This window comes from Gossypium arboreum, chromosome 11 (genome assembly GCF_025698485.1).
Source record: "Gossypium arboreum isolate Shixiya-1 chromosome 11, ASM2569848v2, whole genome shotgun sequence".
In the NCBI taxonomy this organism is placed as follows: domain Eukaryota; kingdom Viridiplantae; phylum Streptophyta; class Magnoliopsida; order Malvales; family Malvaceae; genus Gossypium; species Gossypium arboreum.
In genome coordinates this window covers 116,472,422-116,483,228 of record NC_069080.1, presented here as the reverse complement: position 1 = coordinate 116,483,228, position 10,807 = coordinate 116,472,422, and the positions used below count along the sequence as shown (strand labels likewise).

At 31.3% G+C, this 10,807-nt stretch overlaps 1 pseudogene; it reads left to right on the top strand.

Annotated features, from left to right (window-relative positions):
• The first annotated feature begins 6,914 nt into the window (after positions 1-6,914).
• On the top strand, positions 6,915-10,289 carry LOC108472766 ((+)-delta-cadinene synthase isozyme A-like; annotated as a pseudogene).
• The last annotated feature ends 518 nt before the right edge of the window (positions 10,290-10,807 follow it).

The window sequence follows — 10,807 nt, the reverse complement described above, 5'->3', positions numbered from 1 at the left end:
GTGGAAAGACACAGGAACGGAATCCTCGCGGTAAATCTAATGGTAGATCAAAGTCTTCAAATAGAAGTAAAACTTGTAACTTTTGCAAGAAGAAAGGGCACATTAAATCTGAGTGCTATAAGCTACAGAATAAGGTTAAAAGGGAGGCTGCGAATCAAAAGGGAAAACAAACAGAAAATTTCGGTGAAGTTGATGTTGTAGAAAACTACAGTGATGGTGAATTTCTAGTCGCTTCTGTCAACAATTCTGAAGTGAACGAGGAGTGGATACTTGATCCAGGCTACACCTTCTATATGAGTCCCAATCGGGATTGGTTTACAACTTACGAAACAGTGTCTGAAGGTGTTGTTTTAATGAGAAATAATGCTTTGTGTAAAATCGCAGGTGTTGGAACAATTAAAGTTAAGATGTTTGATGGAGTTTTCAGAACACTTAGTGATATACGACATGTTCCAGAATTGAAGAGAAATTTAATTTTGTTGAGTACTCTTGATTCAAAAGGTACAAATACACAACTGAAAATGGAGTTTTAAAGATTTCTAAAGGTTCTCTTGTTGTGATGAAAGGGCAGAGAAAGGCTGTCAAGTTATATATTTTGCAGGCTTCTACTATTACAAGTGATGCAGGCGTTGCTTCCTCTTCCTTGTCAGATGATGATATTACTAAATTTTGGCATATGCGACTAGGGCATATGAGCGAGAATGACATGGCAGAATTGATCAAAAGAGGACTTCTTGATGGGCAAGGAATTTGCAAACTAAATTTCTGTGAGCACTGTGTTTTTGGAAAGAAAAAGAGAGTTTGATTCACCAGAGGAATCCATAACATGAAGGGAACGTTGGAGTATATTCATTCTGATTTGTAGGGGCCATCCAGAGTGCCTTCGAGAGGTGGAGCTAATTATATGCTAACCTTTATTGATGATTTTTCTAGAAAAGTTTGGACGTTCTTCCTAAAGCAGAAAAGCAATGTGTTTTTCGCATTTAAGTCCTGAAAAATTATGATTGAAAAATATACCAGAAAACATGTAAAATACCTCTGCACAGACAATGGCTTAGAGTTCTGTTCTAATGAGTTCAATAGATTATGCAAGTCAGAAGGGATCGTGACACACTTAACAATTTGCCATACTCCACAGCAAAATGGCGTTGCAGAACGAATGAATAGAACGATCATAGAGAAAGTTCGATATATGTTGTCAAATACCAACTTACCAAAGTCATTTTGGGCCGAAGCAGCCTCTACTGTATGTTTTTTGATCAACCGATCTCCATCCGTGGCCATTGAGAAAAAAACTCCACAAAAGGTATGGTCTGGTAATCCTGCTAATTATTCTGATTTAAAGATCTTTGGGTGTCCTGCGTATGTTTATATTGATAATGGAAAATTGGAACCGAGATCTATTAAATGTGTTTTTCTTGGTTATAAAGCTGGTGTAAAAGGGTATAAGTTATGGTGTCTTGAAAATAGAAAAGTTGTGATTGGCAGAGATTTTTTTTTATGAAACTATTATGCTACCTAACTTATCTATTAAAGACTCTTCCAATAAAGAAAATCAAAAGCAGGTGGAGCATCAGATTAATACAAAGTTGACTCCTCAAGCCAGTACAAAAATTGAGAATAGTGTTGCTTCTTCACCGTAACACTCTATCGCCAAAAACAGAACTAGAAGAGAAATTAAACCTCCAAAGAAGTATGCCAAAGCTGATCTAGTTGTTTATACTTTAAATATGGCTAAGATATAGATGCAAATCAAGAACCATATAATTATTTTGAGGTGGTTAGCTGTGAAGACTCAGAAAAGTGGATGTTTACTATGCAAGAGGAGATGGAATCACTCCACAAAAATAGAACATGGGATCTTGTGAAACTTCCTAAAGATAAAAAGGTTGTTCGTTGTAAACGGGTGTTTAAAAAGAAAGAAGGAACTCCAGGAGTTGAAGAACCCAGATATAAAGCAAGGATTATTGTAAAGGGTTAGAGTTAAATTCTGGGAGTAGACTTCACAGATGTGTTCTACCTAGTTGTTAAGCATAGTTCGATTCGAGCTTTGCTTGGTATTGTGACCATACATGATTTGGAGCTTGAGCAGTTAGATGTAAAAACTGCATTTTTGCATGGAGAACTTTGAGGAGGATATTTACATGCAACAACCAGAGGGTTTTATAGTCTCAGAAAAATAGGACTATGTTTGCTTACTGAAAAAGTTCCTTTATGGTTTGAAACAGTCACCAAGACAGTGGTATGAGAGGTTTGATTCCTTTATGACTTCTCATGATTTCAAAAGAAGTAGTTTTGACAGTTGTGTTTACTTTAAGAAAAACAGTGATGGTTCTTTTGTGTATTTACTTCTTTGTATTGATGACATGTTGATAGCAGCAAAAGATAAATGAGATATAAGAAAGGTTAAAGCCCAAATAAGTGAAGAATTTAATATGAAAGTTTTAGGACTGGCAAAGAAGATACTTGGAATGGAGATTTTCAGAGATAGAAAAGCAAGTAAATTGTACCTAATCCAGAAGGGGTACATTGAGAAAGTTCTTTGCAAGTTCAATATGCAGAGTGCTAAGCCTGTTAGTACTCCTTTAGCAGCCCATTTCAGACTTTCATCGGCTTTGTCTCCACAATCAGATAATGAGATTGAGTACATATCACAAGTTCCATACTCTAGTGCAGTGGGATCTCTCATGTATGCTATGGTTTGTTCACATCCAGATTTATCATATGCTGTCAGTGTAGTTAGCAGGTACATGGCGAATCTCGGTAAAGAACACTAGAAAACAGTTCAGTGGATTTTGAGATACTAACGAGGTACTACTGATGTTTGCTTACAGTTTGGAAGAACTAGAGATAGAATTATTGGGTATGTTGATGCCGATTTTGCTGGAGACCTTGATAGAAGAAGATCTCTCACAGGTTATGTCTTTACAATCGGAGGTTGTGCAATCAGTTGGAAAGCGACTTTGCAAACTACAGTCGTTTTGTCTACCACTAAAGCTGAGTACATGGCGATTACTAAGGCTTGTAAAGAAGCTATCTGGTTGAAGGGACTCTTTAGTGAACTCAATGAAGACCTTCAAATCAGTATAGTATTTTGTGATAGTCTGAGTGCAATCTTCCTTACAAAAGATCAAATGTTTCATGAGAGAACAAAACACATTGATGTTCGGTATTATTTTGTTCGTGATATTATTGCTCGTGGTGATATTGTTGTGAGCAAAATTAGTACTTATGAAAATCCTGCAGATATGATGACTAAGTCACTTCCTATAACCAAGTTTGAGCATTGCTTCGACTTGGTTGGTATTCATTGTTGAAGTTAAACCCTTAAGGGGTTTTATGGAAGAGGTGGAGAACTTGTTCGTTGAGAGTTCGCGATAAAGAACTTGTTCGTTGAGAATTCGTGTCAAGGTGGAGATTGTTAGAATTAAATGACCCGAATCCTTATTTAAATAAAATACAGTGGTAAAATAAAATAAAAGTAAAATCCATATAAAATTACATTTCTTTTATTTTATTTTAGAATAAGGTTTTTTAAACCTTATTAAACTCCATCTATTTTATATTTAATAAAATAAAGTATTTCAATCTTACTAGAATATGGCTTTACAAGCCTATAAATAGACACAATCTATTCCTCTTGTAATTATTCGAATTCGACATAGTGAATTTTTTTCTCCTCTGCCCGTGGTTTTTTTTCCCGAAAGGGTTTCCACGTAAAATTTGTGTGTTCTTTATTTTATTTTATTTTATTTTCACAATAATTCATTTTTCCAAATCATTTTTCAGGAGTCATTTTCAGTGAAACAAACGAACTAAACTTCCTTATTTGATTAAGAAACATTAATCTCCTAAACAACTTAAAATACTTAAATTATATATATCCAAAATTCAGAATAAATAAATAAGAAAATAATAAAACTTAATAAATATAATATTGGGTTCATATATATTAAGCTTAAAAATTGAACCCAATATGATTTAAACTTGAGTTAAAAGTTCGAAACTTGTAATTTTCGTAATAATCTTGTCCAAAAATTATGCTCGCGCAATCTTAATTAAAACGATTATAACTTGAGCTCTCGAAGTTGAAATCAAGTGATTCAAAGTGCATTTTGAAGCTAAGAGATAGATATTCAAACGATATGAGACATATCAAGCAAAAAGTGACTAGATCACATCCAAAAGTAGTCGTAAGTTAACTAATTTTCCAAACTTGAAAATTGGCAACTTCAACGAATGAAATTTTATAAGTTTTACCTATTCATGAGTGTATCAGATAAAGCACATTGCACTCTTACGGGGAGAACGTCGGTTTGAACCTTAGAGACGGCATTGTTGGAAGAGACAACCACGAACTCGAGCATGAACCATAAAACGAACATGAAAAATAAAAAGAAAGGTAGCAAATTGGTCTCTTTAAAAAAAAAATTAAGCAAATTAATCTCTGTCAATTTTAAAATGAGCAATCAAAGACAGTTAATCACATCATTAATATTTTTGGTCAATTTTACATAAATTTGACAGGTATAATAACAAATTTAGATCTTATAATTTACGCATTCTATCAATTTGGTCAAGATTTAATAAATTTAACTCTCAAAATTTTTGTTAATGTATAAATATTAAGGCTAAATTTGTTGAATTTTTAGAATAAAGATCACATTAATAAAAATATAAACATCGATGTCAAATTTATTATTATATCAATCAAAATTATTCACAATTGACAAAAGACATTAATATAATAATTGATTGTCTTTAATTACTTACTTTTAAAATAGAAAAGATTTGTTATGGTGGTTTTCTCCTTTGTATTTTTGGTTTTGTTTTTTCTATGTGCGATTTCATTATTTGGCCTTTTGGTTTGCCGTTGTTTTTGTCTTTTCAATTTACTTATATTGTAACTTTTGATTTTCTTCACCTTAAACTGTGTGTTTCAATAAATACTAGTTTTTATATTAAAATATATATATACAAAGATTAAATTATTTAGAGATATTTTTAAAAAATCATAGTACAACTAAAGCAAAAGCATGAGAACCATGTGAAAAACTAGGCGTCATAAATGACGTTAGCTAATTAAAATATTCCTTTCCTTAAGGAAATATATAAATATTAAAATTCAACATTGATAATGGTTGTATATGGTAAAGAAAAAAAGAGAAAATAGAACACACAAATTTTACGTAGAAATTATTTTAAAGAAAATTATGAATAAAGGAGGAGAAAAATTACTAATATTGAATTGAATGATATTAGATGAGTTTAAACTACATCTATTTATAGGTTTAAAAATATTATTGTAATCAATGTTTAATAGCAAGAATGCAATAAGATTAAAACACATTATTCAAATCAATATAAAATATAAGAAGTAAACTTCTATACTGATTCACCCTCACAAAGCCCTTAATCTTACCGCTGTATTTTTCTTTAACAAGAATATGAGTCATACAACTCTAATAATAAATTTAAAAAAAAAAAAAGCGAGAGAAAAAGAAATTGATAAAAGCCTATCATGTTGGACCAAAACAAGCAATTCATGATCTACTATCGATAAAGAATGAATCTAAAATCCATATGTATGCACATGTTTCTTATGATGGAAAATTATCGATCTTCTAAAGATTCTAAAGAATTTAATTAGTGGGAATGTAATTTCAATGTTTAATGTGAAAAATTAATTTACTTTTTTTAAATGTAACATTTTATGAAAGTTATTTTTCATAAGTAATGAAAATTGATTTATTTAATAATTAGTGAAAAGTTAATTACCTATACATTGTTACGACAAATTTGACAATTCTTTTATTTGTGTTTAGGGTATTAATTAACTTATTCAATGTAAAAAGAAAAGAAAATGCAGTTGTTACTTATTTTCTCTTTTTTTTTTTCTACAACTTCGATTAATTATTTCAAATTATTTTTATAAAAGAATACTAGGTAAATATCTATATCTTATTTTAAGCTAAATGCTTAAATTAGAGCCCAATCTTATAGGAATTGCTCACAAAAGATTCAAACCTTTCAAAATATTTATATAAGGGTCTAACCTTTAAAAATATTCAAATAAATACTTTCCACGTACTTCAATCCAATTTGAATAAAAATTAGGTGAATTCTAATATATTTTAAAAAATACATGGAAATACGGAAAATTAGATATTGGGCTTGTTCTGTAAATACATTGAGAAATAAAAAAATAAAATTCATGATATCTTATGGCACTAGCAACAACATTGGCATCACCTACTTTCAAATTCAATTTTAAAAATATTTCATTTCCCAATTTTCTCGTCAAGAGAGATATATGGCATGCCACCCTAACAAAGCTTACATGAAAATTCTCGTGTTAAAAATGAAGTAACTACACCTAAAACAAACTACTAATTTAAAATTAGTATTAATATAATTTCAAGCCATATTTGTAATATATGAGTACACTTGAATTTATATCTATAATGTAATAAAGAAAAATTTACAGATTGTACATATTCAAAATCTTGAGTTAGCATGCAAGTTTTTTTTTTAATGAGTTTATATAATGAATTAGATCCAAAATGTGAGAAAATCATACCTTATGGATTAATTCAAATATTTGTTAATAATAAATATTAGTAAATATTTAATTAAAATATTTATTAATTATAAAATTATTGAAAAATATTAAAATATATTAATATTATTTTTATTTAATAAATTCTCAAGAAAATGTTAAGTATACCAAACATGTTAATATAACTTTTTTAGAATTTGAGTCAGTAGTAAACCTTATAAAATAATTTTATTAACAATAACATTCTCACAAATCACATTCAAAAGAATTATATCTTATTAAAATATTCACATGAGAAAGCGCTAGACACCCAATGATGCCTATAAATAGATGCAACTCATGCAAGCATTTGGATCACACAAAACTCAAAAAGAGCTTCCAGCACACTAAAGAAAATGTCTTATCAAGTTTCTGCTGTTCCATCTCAAGTTGGTAACATGTCCAAGGAAAATCGTCATTTGGCCAATTTTGCCCCTAGCTTTTGGGGGGACATTTTCCTCTATTCTCCATCTGAAATGGTATCTTGGCGCGCATAAAAATAATTTTAAATGTGTGTTTGTGTGACATCATATGCCTATATTATTCAAATTTGATGTTTGTGCTAGTATGTATTTCATAAAATTACACTTATTTTTTTTTTAAAAATAAGTTTCCTTTTTCTAATTTGAGATACATGCATGTGAATATTTTAAAATTAATTGGAAGCTTTTCATACTTAAATAGAAAATGGATGCCAAAACTCAGTTACAGTACACAGAGTTGAAGCAAGAAGTGAGGAGAATGTTGGTGACAGATACGGATAAATCATCCCAAAAACTGCACATAATTGATGCGGTCCAGCGCTTGGGTGTGGCTTATCATTTCGAGAAAGAGATAGAAGATGCCTTGCAAATTATATATTATTATCATTGCAATCACATTCATGATGGTGATGATCTTTACACTACTGCTGTTCGATTTCGTGTGCTAAGGGAGCATGGTTTCAATGTTGATTGCGGTATGTTTTTAGTTTTTAAAAGCAAATACGGTAAAAGAAAAAATGGAGCTTTTGAGCTAAGGATGACGACATCAGTGTTGCAAAATGAACTATACCAGTCAATCAAACCACTTGAATTGAGAATCTCATTCTTGATTCATATTTAGTTTTGGTAAAATTTTATTTTTAGTCTATCTCCTTTTTTCTTTCGCTTCATTTCAATTTAATTCTTTTATAGTTTTAATTTTCTCACTTTTTCCTCAACACTTTTCACTCTCTTACAATTTAATATATACCCAGATTTATTTTTCTTTAACACACAAGTCTTCTAATTCCCTCTAATATTCATTTACCTTCGCTACTAACATTGTTAATTCTTATTTTATTTGCTCTGAAAATTCGATCACGAATATTACTAAAATGATATTATTTCCTAATTCAAGAGGTTTTAGGGATGTTATATGATATCCAATATGTTTGAGGTTCGAATTCTTGAATCTACAACTTTTTTCTCTATTTTAATAAAATTATAACCAAAATTAAAAGGTGAATGGAAATAGATATGAAATTTGAGTCCGTCCTTCACAAATATTTAATTTTCTCAATTTGCAAATTGCAACTTTGGAGATAACACCACAAATTTATTTGATGATTATGCAGAGATATTTAATAAATTCAAAGATGAGAAAGGAAATTTCAAAGAATCTTTAAATGGTGATGTGAAAGGCATGCTAGAATTGTACGAAGCTGCACACTTTCAACTGCATAGGGAAAATATATTAGAAGAAGCACTTTCCTTCACCACATTTCATCTCAAGTTGGCCGAAAGTAGGGTAGTAGACTATCCTCTCTCCACACAGATTGCCAATGCTCTAACGCGACCCCTTCGCAAGAGCTTGCAGAGGTTGGTTGCTAGGAGCTACATTTCCATATACGAAGGATATGGTACCCAAGACAAAAATTTAATGAAATTTGCAAAGTTAGATTTCAACTTGCTACAACATTTGCACAAGGAAGAGATAAACGAGATATACAGGTAATCTATAGTGACCAAAGGTTTTCATCAAAATAAGAACCTTTTATTATACCCAGATTTACAAATAATATATATTCATACATATTTTAGGTGGTGGAAAGGTTTAGATGTTGCAACCAATTTTCCCTTTGTACGGGATAGATTTGTGGAATGCTATTTTTGGATGATGGGATTATATTTTGAACCCCAATATGCCATTGCTAGAACTTTCATGACCAAAATAATATCACTCACATCGATTTTGGATGATATTTATGATGCATATGGAACATATGAAGAACTTGAAATATTTACAAAAGCAATCCAAAGGTAATTTAATGCGTATGTCCATCGTCACTTTAAATCATTAAAAATAAATGTTTTTTTTATTGAATTATAGAGAGAATTAACTATTTGAATTGATGATATATTGTAGATAGGATATCAACTGCATAGATCAACTTCCAGACTACATGAAATTGTGGTATAGGGAAGCTTTAAAAGTTTATAAAGATATGGAAGATTTGATGTCCAAAGAAGGAAAATCATATCGTGTCCAATACGCAATAGAAGCAGTATATATGATCTTTATTTTTTGTTGAAAAATATTCTTTGTTTTCAATCTTACTCAACTACATTAGTTGATTTTTGCTAACTTTTTGTTTGTTTGTTAATAGATGAAACAACAATCTCAAGTCTTCTTTGTTGAGGCCAAATGGTTCCATGAAAATTACATACCAACAATGGAAGAGTATATGCCGATTGCATTACTTTCTTGTGGTTATCTGCAGCTCGCAATTGCATCTTTTGTTGGAATGGAAGATAGCATAACAAAAGAGACATTCAATTGGGCAGTTAATGAGCCCAAGATTATCAGAGCTTCAAACATTATTTGTAGGCTGATGAGTGATATTGTTGGCCACAAGGTACAAAAATTTATTTGCTTTATTTTTATTATCTGAGTTTGATTTGGCTTGAGCTAACCATGGACAGCTCTACATTAGCTCAAATTTATTTACGTTTATCGTAGGTTGAGCAAGAGAGAGGACATGTTTCCTCGGCTGTGGAATGTTACATGAAACAATATGGGGTGTCAATGCAAGAGGCATACGATGAGTTAAACAAGCAAATCAACGATGCTTGGAAAGATATAAATGAAGAGTTCTTGAAACCAACAGCAGCACCAACATCGGCTCTTATTCGAGTTCTAAACCTTGCAAAGGTCATTGATCTCCTTTACAAGGGCGAAGATGCTTATACGCAAGTTGGTGATTCAGCAAAAACTAGCATCACTGCCTTGCTCATAGATTCAATCCCAATTTGATCAAGAATTTAAAGTTCAAATGAACTAGAACTCACTTTTGAAAAAGTAACATCCAGAAGATTTGTTGAAAATGGCCAACCATGCTGCTGTTATATTCTTGGTTAAGTGCATGCAGCTTGTAAACATCCTGCAGCACATATGCTTGCTGTAACAGCAAGGCTGTTTAGTTACTTTGTTAAGTTACTTAGTTGAAAATGAACTAAGTTGGTATTGTTTTGATGTTTTTAGGTGCTGATTGACATAACCAGCTTGTGTGCAAGTTAAGTTTTACTTGTTTCAAAGTATGATTAGTGGTAGTAGGTAGTATTTGGTGATGTATTTGGCTATAAATGTATTGTTTTTTCTAGTTGAATGAATGAGCAAAATGAGCTATCAGCCATAAGCTCCCTTCTGCACATTTGTGAGCAAGTAAAAACATTTCTTGAATCTTGCTTCATTGTTCTGTGTTCTCTGTTTTCTTCTTTTGCTGCTGTCAAAACCCCAACAAGATTATTCTCTTATCCTCAAGTTGTCAGCTCAGTTCTAAAATAAATAATTATATTCTGATTGCCTGTGACAGCCCAAAATTGACCCTAGTCGGAATGTGGTTTCGGGACCACAAAACCGAGGCATAAAAATAATTAAAAATTTAATTTGATGCCTATGATATGTGTTAAATTGTGTATGACATTTTGATGTTTCAATTTAGAATTATAAATGTGAATTTCACTAGAAAGGACCTAGTAGTAAACTTTGAAAGTATGATGGGGAAATGTGTGATGACTAGTTGAGCATGCATGCAAAAATAAGGGATTTGCATGTCAAATTTCCCCAAGGATGGTATAGTGGCCGGCCATGACAAGGGAATATGGGCAAGGAAGACATGTTATGACATGTTTTGTTAATGCATGATGTGATAAATGATAAAAAATTAAGCATGTAGGAAGAGAAACA